At 51.2% G+C, this 9,524-nt stretch overlaps 1 protein-coding gene across 1 annotated transcript in view; it reads right to left on the reverse strand.

The window, feature by feature from the left end:
• The window catches only part of LOC308385209 (semaphorin-6D-like), a 102,623-nt gene extending 93,480 nt beyond the window's left edge, over positions 1–9,143 (reverse strand). The window contains exon 1 of the mRNA XM_080864013.1: positions 8,985–9,143. The gene's annotated coding sequence lies outside the window, so the exon portion shown is untranslated. The remainder of the gene's footprint in view (positions 1–8,984) is intronic.
• Positions 9,144–9,524: the final 381 nt, after the last annotated feature.

Raw genomic sequence — 9,524 nt, forward strand, 5'->3', positions numbered from 1 at the left:
AGCACATCACACATCCGGGAGTGTGACAGCAGTCCACACTCACACTAAAGGACTCTTCAAAATCATACGTGATAGAAAAAGTTCCCATAATTCCTCTCTGCTTTAGTGCTGCTTATGGGTAAAGTGCTGGTCTGCTGCAGTGTTTCACACAGGCCGGGTCTAATCCGGAGCGCTTCACGCTCGCTCTCTCTCTGCAGCCTCGCCGGGTTAATAAGTGTAAATCTTCCAGCAGGGAAACCGCCACATCTGTCACAGCTGGTGCCTGATACAGATCCTGATACTGCAGCGGGTTCATGCACCCTGCACATGCAGCAGCTTTAAATCTGACCGCTCACCTTCAGCCTGTGTGTGTGTGTGATGATGCAGCCGGGCGGAGAGAGCTGCTCTAAGCCGGATAAATTCATAAACAGTGTTTCAGCGCCGCTTCAGAACGACTCTGAAAACAGCGAGCGGCGACTCGCTCCAAAGCTGCTCGCTGTGTCTGCTCTCTGTCCGTTTAGCTTCACCCAACCTCACCTGACCTCACGCTCCAACCCAGCAGTAAAGGAAACAGAAACAAATGTAGAGAACAGGCTTCAGGTCAGTGCCCTGGGACAAAACATGCTTCTGCGTCCGTAGGTTAATTAATATTAACGATTACTGATCACAGCAGATCGACAGGACGCCACTCACTCATGGCTCCGCTGAGAAAAACGGAGAGGAACTAAAAACCAAACTGCTGCAGCCTCAAACTCATACCAGGAAAATTTATGGTGATGGAAAACAAACGAATACTAATGAAATGAATTCATTGAATCTATGAATCATTTATTCATGCAAACACAAAGAACATCGTCTCCATCCTTTCACTGAAACAAGCACTGGGTGCAACAAAGTAACAAATTACTGTAAAAACATTACATTTTTCAGGAAGGCAGTAACAGTAACTGTACTAAGTTATGTCCTTACAAAGGTTCTTTGGTGATCTGCACGCTAAGCTAGCCGAGAACCCAGAGTGATGATCCAGTGCATGCAGACTCCAGTCCTGCAGCCAGAGCCCGATTTCGGTCAGCGACGCTGTGACTGTGCAGCAGGATAAACACGGAAACACGTCTCCTGCCTGCAAAGTTGTGTGGCGCGTTCATCTTTTGTTAATAAGATTATAACGTTTCCTCTTCCTGTCTCATGGCGAGCGCTCTGCCAGTGCTGGGCGGAGTCTTGTGTTGAAGTGTGGGTTTCACCGGCCGCTAGCATCTCCTCACCAAGTGGTAGCCTGATTAGACTAGCGCTGTGTTTTTAGATGCTAAATGATCATTGGGCGCTGACGTCCTCGCCATCAGACGTGATTGTTGGACACATAAACATGCGACATCACTCCATCAATCGCACTCTGATATTACACTTGTTCACATGATGTTTTATTTACACGGCACAGATATTCTTCTGTGTTTTGGGTCGTTACAAGCTGACCTGAGGTCAGCTGATAAAACATAAAGACCGTCTCAGTGTTTGAACTGAAAGCCTCATTACCCGTGAACAAACACGTCTCTGTTTCCTGCAGCAAAACCAGGTAATCTGCTGCCTATTAACACAGCATTACCAAAAACTGGGCTAATCCACCCATTGTTCTGTGTGCGCATGTGTGTGTGTGTGTGTGTGTGTGTCTTTGTGTTTTGTGCAGTCTGAATGACGGGGAAAAGGTCACCGGATGAATCTGCTGGATCAAACGGATAAAGACACAACAAAAAGTGCAGGAGGCGACCAATGAAAGGCCACCTAACACACACACATACACACTCAGAGACACACAAAGAAGCACACACAGCTGGAGTGTGAAACACGCTGCAGCCATCCTGCACATGCCTGGCAGCGGGTAGATCCTGGTAGCCTGGAGGTCAGCCAACACACACACACACACACACACACACACACACACACACACACACACACACACACACACACACACACACACACACACACACGTCAGCCTGATGGTTTCCTGCTTTCGGAGCCTCCTACGCCCCTCACTGTGAACGGTGAGCCAAGAAAACGTGGAAACAGATGCCGATGGCGTTCCTTCAGAGCGCGGTGGCGGCTCTGACCTCGGGTGCTTCAAATTCCTTCACTTTGAGAGGAAACTGTTTTTCCTCCACAGCAGAGTCGTCATCGACAGCTGGAATCTACGGTGGCCTTAAACCCACGTTTAAGGAAACAAAGACAAAAACGCTGCAAAAGCCCAAAACAGAACGGAGCTGTTTCTGGGGACACAATAACGGGACGGACCAGCTGTAGGGGTCACACAAGCTGTGTCCCAAAACGTCGGATGCATCCTTCGGAGGACCCGCCTTCGCGGTCTACGTTGGCCGGGTCCTTCGAAGACCGAGAAGGCCGGAAGTGTGAGGCTGTGAAATGTGACGGTCTCGCCTTCAGATCTGCGTCACCGCTGTGTCGGTGGGGTTTACTAAACTCGCCGTCTGCTCCTTGCTGTCTAAAATATAACAGGACACTGGAGTAAACTCTTCACCGTCTCACACTCTGACGTTTATTCAGCTGTGTGATCCCGGAGGAACCCACTCGATGGATTAATAAAGTTTAATTTAATCTAATAAACTAATAACTTTGATGTGAGCCAAACCGTCTGAAAACGATGAAGCCGGGGGGGTCCGCTGCTCTCGCCGGCTCGAGTGACCCTTGAACCCCCCAGCTCGCTATCGAGCTGGTGGGTCACAGACGTCTCCAAAAACGTCGACGCACTTTTGCAAATATGCGATAAACCGAGCAGATATTTGAAGTTTACACAGATTCTCGCCTGAAAATATGTTAAAGGTTTATTTTGTGACCCAGAAAGAATAATAAGAGTAATTTTAAAACTTAGTAGCGGCCGCCATTGCCGGAAACTGGAGTTTGGCTGGGCCGTGCTATGAATTCTGGAATATGGTGGGCCGCGAAGGACACACCCGACCCATCCTTCAAATCCGGGGAAATGAAGGACGCATTTGAAGGAGCCGACGAATTGTGCCAGCCTTCGTCGCGTCGATGTGACGTAATCGGCCTTCAAATGCGGCCTCGGGAGGATGCAGCCGACGTTTTGGGACACAGCTACAGACTCGGAGGTGTGTTTTTGTCACTCATGTAACCGCAGATGCATGTTTGCTATCGCCTGTTTACTGTTAGGCCCTGGTCCGTCACGTTAATGTCTCCTCAGAAACGCTTCTGTTGTGCTTTATTTACCTTCTGTGGCGTTTTTCTTTAAGTTGCAGTGCGTTTGGCCTCTCAGGACAACCAGAGGAAACGTGCCGGAGGACGCCACGGTCGCTCAGCAGTGAATTACAACATGCCGCCATTGCCGAGGCGCATGCGCCGACAGCTGCAGATTAAGTAACACAGCCGCTGTGATCGGGTTCTCTGATGTGAGGGAGCTGCTGATACAGCTCAAACTATCCGCCTCTGAAAGCGAAGCGCAGCTGAGGAGCCATCGCTACCCTCGCCACTCCTGTGACTGCTTCCTGTTCAGTGACATCACAGAACTCCATGAAAAAGACAGACAGGCCCAAACTTTCATCCGAGGACACCGTCGCTGTTCTGCAGTAAAACAAATAAGAACTGCACATGCACGGCAGCGTTTCAGGGTTTCCTGGAGCGTGACCACACCTGGGCCAAGTATGGACAGAGTCTGTGTGAGCACAGGTGGGTGTGGCCTGTGCCTCTGATGGACAGAAAGGAAAAACGCTGATTTTCCATCAGCAGAAACCCCAAAAAGCAAAAACCTGGGATCATTAGCGTCCGCTCTCGAGTGTGTCACATGACCGACTTTTGCTAGGTCTCTCTGGAAACAGGAAATAAATATCCTACTGTTATAACTAATGTCACCTGAAACTTTGAGCCTGCGTGAGCGAACCTTTAAATCTCCTTCTGCAGTCTGGCTGAAGCATCAGAGGAAACGCACAGGAAGCATGAAGCTGTCAGAAACAGGCTGTCATTGGCTCCCGCGGACCGCCGCTGTCTTCATCTCCTTCTTTATGGTCTCCTGATCTCCCCCGCCGCACGTAAAGGTCAGACAAACGAAATCACAGAGAAGCAGCGGGACACGCGCTGAGGTCGGCCGCCGCTCACTCCAAAGAAATTTCATCTGTCTTCATCTCTGAGGTTCAATTTACCCGCAACCTGAGCGAGGGGGAGGGGTCTGTGCAGGCGAGCAGAACCAGTACAATAACATAAGTAGGAGGAGAAGCAGGGGGAGGAGGTGTGTGAGAGCACAGATAGACAGAACACAAAAACACACACACGACCCGGAGCCGGACATCGCGACCCGGGCTCAGACCCGCAGAGAACGAGACAATTCTGAGGACGTGCTACAGAATGACGCTTGGTCAGCGTCTGATACGCAGCCAACACGCGCACTCACAGCATCCGCTGCACATACCTAGAACAGGGCGACGACCAAAAATATTTATCACCATATACATTGGAAAATTTGCGATAACGATGTAACTGACACGAGACAAAATACTTTACAACTCCACAACTTTATTAGTGCAAAAACAAAACATCAATGTATTTTAACTTAAACAAGCAGCTGTTTCTTATGTGCATTAAAATAAATATAAAAATGTAACAGTGCAAATTCCTCGCTGACAGTTTAACCAAAAGGCGTTTCCAGTGGAAACTGGCCGACACATCCTCAGCATAACCATGTATAACATCCACACAACTTAAAAAGAGGTTATACACACACAACACGGTAATATTATGTTGAAGCACAGCACGTATCACTCCGCGAGGATACATAAGGCACACGGGATTATAAGGGGCTCTATCGACTTTCAGAAAAATCAAAGGATGATTTTAAGTGCGCCGTATTTTCCAAACAACACGGTAATAACGACGGCCCGCTAGCATGCGCTACCAGAAATAGTGCTTTGTTGTGTATCTGAGGGTCGAAAGCTAAACCAGTTCCACACCAGTGAAGCTGCAGCATTTTTACAAACCAGTCCAGGTTCATCGTTTCACTCAACGATCCGCTTTCGCTCTTCTCGTTCTGCGTCGCCTCCATGTGCGTATGAAAACAAAGGCACTGCGCATGCGCGTTTTACCCATATTCTATCGCAATATTTCATTTTCCTATCATTGCCCAACATGACACCGGTGTTACCGTGAACGGTATGATATAGCCCCGCCCTACCTCCACCTGTGGTCATGAGGAATAAACCACTAGATTCTGAGAGTGGCTTCCACATTTCTGAGACCACAATCACATAACAGCGTCCACAGCTGCAGACTTCCTGTGCCACAGGGGGCGCTCTCGGCCACAGTGAAAGCAGCTCTCTGGAAAACTTGAAGTTTTCATGAAGTTTCTGGCGGAGACAGCAGAGCCGGGCGCCATCGAGAGAGCACGTCCTGCCCAATCAGCACTCAGCAGCAGAAGACATGCTCAGGAAGTACAGCACAGCGATGAAGGGCATCGCCTCCACCCTGCTGCGCAAACACCACTCCATGTTTAACTTCAACTGACGACACGCTCGACCCTCCCTCAACTTCCTGTGCAGGCTTTCAGGGTGTTACATCATAGTCTACATCATGTAACAAGGACCGCGACACGAGTGGAGGGAGGAGGGGGGGGAGGCAGAAGGGGATGGAGGAGAGATGGGGGAGGGGAGGCAGGAGGGATGGGAGGAGGGGAGGGAGGAGAGGAGGGAGGAGAGGAGGCAGGATGGAGGAGAGGAGGGAGGAGAGGAGAGGAGGGAGGAGAGGAGGCAGGAGGGGAGGGAGGAGAGGGGGCAGGATGGAGGAGAGGAGGGAGGATGGAGGAGAGGAGGGAGGAGAGGAGAGGAGGGAGGAGAGGAGGGAGGATGGAGGAGAGGAGGCAGGAGGGGATGGAGGAGAGATGGGAGGAGGGGTGGGAGGAGGAGAAGCAGTTGGGGAGGCAGAAGGGGATGGAGGAGGGATGGGAGGAGGGGAGGCAGGAGGGGAGGGAGGAGAGGAGGGAGGATAGGAGGCAGGATGGAGGAGAGGAGGGAGGAGAGGAGGCAGGAGGGGAGGGAGGAGAGGGGGCAGGAGGGGAGGGAGGAGAGGGGGCAGGATGGAGGAGAGGAGGTGTGTTACTGTGTGTGTGTGTGTGTGTGTGTGTGTGTGTGTGTGTGTGTGTGTGTGTGTGTGTGTGTGTGTGTGTGTGTGTGTGTCTGATGTAACCTGGTGGAGTTTCTCTGCTAATGAGGTTGAAGGAGGTCAGAGGGAGGAAGGAGAGAGGAAGAAGGAGGGCAGGAAGAGAGGAAGGATCGTCCTGTGTGAGTCGGAGCACACGCCGGTTTGTGTGATGTCGTTAAAGAACAGCCGGCTGCACGCGCTGCACGGAGCGCTCAGGCCGCAGAGCGTGAGCGATGAAACCCTTGGACCCGAAGCCTGAAAATGAACTCCCATGACGCGTTTTCAATACAGCGCGCCGTCACACCTGACATCACACCCTCCGTCTCCTGGGACAGTCCACGCAGCTCATCCATGGCAGTGCCCACAGCCTCTGCAGAGTCAGGTCAGCTGACTTTTTAAGGAACACGTCTTTGCTTCTTTGCTTAAAGGTGGAAATAAAATACAGACAATAAACGATGACATCATCATCACGTTCCCTCCAGCTCCAGCTTCAGCCGCCCTGCATGCTGTGCAAAGGGAAAAGTCAGAATGCCGACCTGGCAGCGAGTGCATTTATTGTTTCAGAGGTCATGTGGTGGAAGCCCCGCAGATCGCCGTTTGAAGCATTTAAGGTGGAATTCCCCTGCAAACCTGCGCTCTGAAACACACCGCCACACCTGCAAGCTGCGCCTTGCTGAAGGTGATGCAGCTCTGAGATAAACAGGCCCAAATCCACCTGTGAGCGTCTCTCAGAGACCGGCCGTCCCTGGAGTAGAAACCAAACACGCCCCGACTCTGAAGCAGCGTCTGTGACACGTTTTAGAAACTCATCGTGGCCACACACAGCCGGCTGCTGTAACTCTCCTCGCTTTCTTTCTTTAGCAAAGAAAATGTGACCTTTGACCTCAACGCTCACAGGCAAAACCGCAGCTGACCTCACCCCGGGTCGGGGTGAGGTCAGCGTGCCTCCGTTCTTAATCCTGGATGAGTGTTTTTGGGGGCGTGGCCAGCTGCTGTCTGCAGCAGGTGAAACTCTGCCATCAGCAGCAGCTGTGACTGGGTTTAAAGTCACATCAAGAAGCCGCCGTCAGACGCACAGGCCGCCACGGCGTTCGCACCCTTCATGGCAGAGATAATCAACTCGTTACGTTATGATTAGCTCATTAACCCTAACGCGAGCCACCACAGCACCGGTGAACGCTGCCATGATTGCTGAGGCTCCGACACGCTCGCCTTCTGCCAAAATCTATCCACGCCCACTTTACTGATTCTGTGCATCATAATCAGCCATTTACGGGCGGGACGCCGCTCGTCAAGGAGCAACGGCGAGTTTCATTTTGATATTTCACGGACAACCTTCAGACAACTGACCCTGAGAATTCCTCCTTAAATCCCCGAAACGTCTGATCAGAGGACGTCACTTTCTCAGCGCCACACAGGAGGATTTCCAGGGGGCGGGGCTTGATTCATTACAGAAAAAAATTATCTAAGCAAGCAGATGACAACAAATATGTCACTGAGCTGCAGTTCTTCTGACGTCCAGCAGAGGTGCCAGCAGTGCATCAGCTGCTCTCTACGTTCATCACACCTGCATGGTGACTTTACCTGTGACTGCAGGAGTGAGACAGGTGAGCCACAGACAGAACAGCCTCCTCCAGGTCTGCACACATCTGGAAGCCACGCACACACAAACACACACCGCCTCTTGTGGAACAGCGCTCCCCTGAACAACCCAGTTACACCTGGACAGGTACTTTTGGCCCCACAGCGTATATTAAAATGCTTGTCTGCCTCAAAGGGAGAGGATTTATGGTCTCTGAGGGGCGTGGCCAAATGACACCTGCTGTAGGTAACGCATGAACATGCAGCAGAGCTTCAAAGCACAGGTTGAAAGTTTCAGGGATTAAATTCACCTGCAGAGATTTGTCACAAATCCGACAAATAGAAACAGTAAAAAGGTGCAGATAAATGTATTAAAACAAAAATATGACAAAAAATACAAAAACAAGCAGAAAAATAATGAATCATAGTTAAAATACTGAAACTCAGGAATAAAAATAAACCATTTAAATTCTAAATGAATCATTAATAAAAAAAAGTAAACATCAGGAAAGTAAAGCCAAGAATTAAAACAATGAAATAGATTCAATTTATTTCAGATTTACTCTGTTTATCACAGGAAGCAACAAAGTATCGATCACATCTCACTGACTCAGATCAATACATCAGTACAGTGACAACAAAGGCTTTTCTATTCCACCACCTCACTGACCATCACTGATGATTAATATTGATCATCTGGATCCACAAAAACCTTCAACCAGACCCCACGCGCGCACACACACACACACACACACACACACACACACACAGTCTCTCTCTCTCTCTCACACACACACACACAGTATCGATGACAGCAGCTATCGATCATGTGATCGGACTGATCGGCTCAAAGTCACCTGCGCGGCTCCCGCTGCGCACCACACGACGACCGGAACTCTCTCACACGCGCCAGCGCACGCGCAGCGGTGTGTGCGCCCTTAAATAAGGAGGACAAAGACGCCCACCCGAACGCACGCGCTCCGCTCCTGCGGCGCAGGTTCGGGAAACACGCGCACACCCAGCCCCGCGCGGAGCTGAAGTTGGAGCTCGCGCGAGAAGGTGACTGGAGTTAACGAGGGTCCGAGGGTGCGCGCCGCGCGTGCTCGTCCCGTCCGCCTGATTGACGGCGGGCAATCAAAGCAGCAGCACGGTCGCACGCACAGGAGCGTCCCCTTCCCTGCTGCGCGTGCGCCCACAGACAGTAGGTACCGGACAAGCAAGCACGCACGCGCACCCCGTGCGCCCAGCGTTAAACCCCAGAAGAAGAAGCGGCGGCTCACCTCCGAGTTCTTTGCAGTAATCCACGCCGACCTCCTGCTGCTTCTTCCCGGCCGCTGAACCCGCAGCTCCGCCGCTACACCGTAAATCCACCACACGGCGCGGGCGCACGCACTACTGCAAGTCCGGGTCCAACCGACACAATGAGCCGTCTCCGAGCAGCCAGCGTCTCCGGCAAACGGCCACGCCCTCTGATTAGCATAATCGACTACTGCAGCCTATCACGGAGCGGGGCTGCAACCGCTGGCCCCGCCCCCTCCCAATTTAAAGTCCCTGTGTTAGCGGTTCTGGTTGCTCAAATTAAATCAAATCACTTTTATTGTCACATCACATGTGCAGGTACATTGGTACAGCACATGCGAGTGAAATTCTTGTGTGCGAGCTTCACAAGCAACAGAGTTGTGCAAAATACAATAACATAAACAGGCAAAATATACCAACTACAGAAGCAATAACCAGGCAACATCTAGGACTGATGCCTCACTGGCTGAGGATCTAAACCGTTTCTTCGCCCGCTTTGAGACGACCAAGCCCTCAGCTGC

Source organism: Rhamphochromis sp. 'chilingali', assembly GCF_963969265.1.
Source record: "Rhamphochromis sp. 'chilingali' genome assembly, chromosome: 17".
Taxonomy (NCBI): Eukaryota; Metazoa; Chordata; class Actinopteri; order Cichliformes; family Cichlidae; genus Rhamphochromis; species Rhamphochromis sp. 'chilingali'.